Consider the following 1,597-nt stretch of genomic DNA (forward strand, 5'->3'; position numbering starts at 1 on the left):
TGTATCTTCTGTGCCTTGCACAATGCCTGGTAGAGAGATATCTTTTGATTCACATTTGTAAGATGGATGACCTTATGAGAATTAATGAGCTAACAGACATAATATAATTCTTTCTATGGTGGCCATTTTGGTGGAGTATTTTGGGTATGTAGGGATGGAGTGGGCATGCCTTAAGAATTTACCGTGAAGGGTGGATGTGAGGCATGGTTAGAAAACTCAAACTATGTTTCTCCTGGAGTGATCTTCCTACAGTGTTCTAGGAAGTCTCACTAGCTCCTGATGCTGGGGTTGGGGAGTAGAAACAGAGGGAAGACATTCTTGAGAGTAACTGTATGGTTGGCTCACAATTTTATCTTACTGGGCTTAAGTTGGTTGTTAAGAATAGTAATATGATGCTTTTCTGGTAAGTGGCCTGAGGTGACCTCTAAAAATGATTCACTATTCACTTAACCCAGAAAACCCCACAAAATCATACAAATCAATAGGTTCTTCATGTTCACATTAAAAACACTCGTGAAATTGCCCAGGCCATTAAGGATGTGCCTATAAAAAGCCACCAAGCATCTGAAGGATTTGCTCAAATTCGTAACTCAATGTACATGCATTTGAGCAGACTTGAGGAGATAGTGGAGGACAGAGGAGCCTGTTGAAGTCCATGGGGTCACAAGAAAGTCAGATATGATTTAGTGACTGAACAATGACAACATCTGAAGGATGTCACTTTTCATTCCATCCTTACAATGGTGAAGTTGGCAGGTGTGCTCAGGCCAAACACTGGCATTGGAGGCAGGGTTAGTGGTACAAAAAGAATGCTGAATTTTACTGCACATGCTCAAAAATGCAGAGAGTAATGCTGGACCTAGAGGCTTAGATGTAGATTCTTTGGTCATTGAGCACATCCAGGTGGACAAAGCCCCTAAGATGCAGCCCAGGACTAACGGAGCTCATGGTTGGATCAACCCGTACATGAGCTGTCCCTGCCACATGGAGATGATCCTTACTGAAAAAGAGCAGGTTGTTCCTAAACCAGAAGAGGTTGCACAGAAGAAAAAGATATCCCAGAAGAAGCGGAAGAGACAAAAACTTTTGGCCTAGAAATAAATGCCACAAAAAGTGCAAATCAAATTAAAAAATATAGTAATATGAAGTAAAAAAAAAAAAGAATAGAAATATGATAAAGAAAGGCCCTTTGGCCCTTATCCTGCAAGAATTTAGGGCTGGAACATACTTTATGTGCACAACCTGGAGTAGCACCTTCTAATAGAACTGTCTCTGATAGTGGAAATAATTTATATATGCATATCCACTATGGTAGTCATTACACATATGTGACTTTTGAACTCTCGAAATATAGTAAATGCTAATTATAAACTGAATTTTTTATCCTGTTTGATTTAAATTAATTTATATTTAAATTTAAACTACAACTCATCGTATTTAAATTTAAGTATGGCTGATGTCGGCTGTGCTGGACTGAATTAGGTAGGTCGAGAGTACCTGGGTTGTGCTGAGACTGAAGATGGCCAAGTGCACCGAATGTTTTGCATTGGACCACCTTGCATTACAAAGAAGCTGGCATGCTTTTATTTATACTGAT

At 39.4% G+C, this 1,597-nt stretch overlaps 1 pseudogene; it reads left to right on the forward strand.

Annotated features, from left to right (window-relative positions):
* Positions 1–430: 430 nt before the first annotated feature.
* LOC112446990 (large ribosomal subunit protein uL22-like) lies at positions 431–1,391 on the forward strand (annotated as a pseudogene).
* The last annotated feature ends 206 nt before the right edge of the window (positions 1,392–1,597 follow it).

Source organism: Bos taurus, chromosome 1 (assembly GCF_002263795.3).
Source record: "Bos taurus isolate L1 Dominette 01449 registration number 42190680 breed Hereford chromosome 1, ARS-UCD2.0, whole genome shotgun sequence".
Classification (NCBI taxonomy): Eukaryota; Metazoa; Chordata; class Mammalia; order Artiodactyla; family Bovidae; genus Bos; species Bos taurus.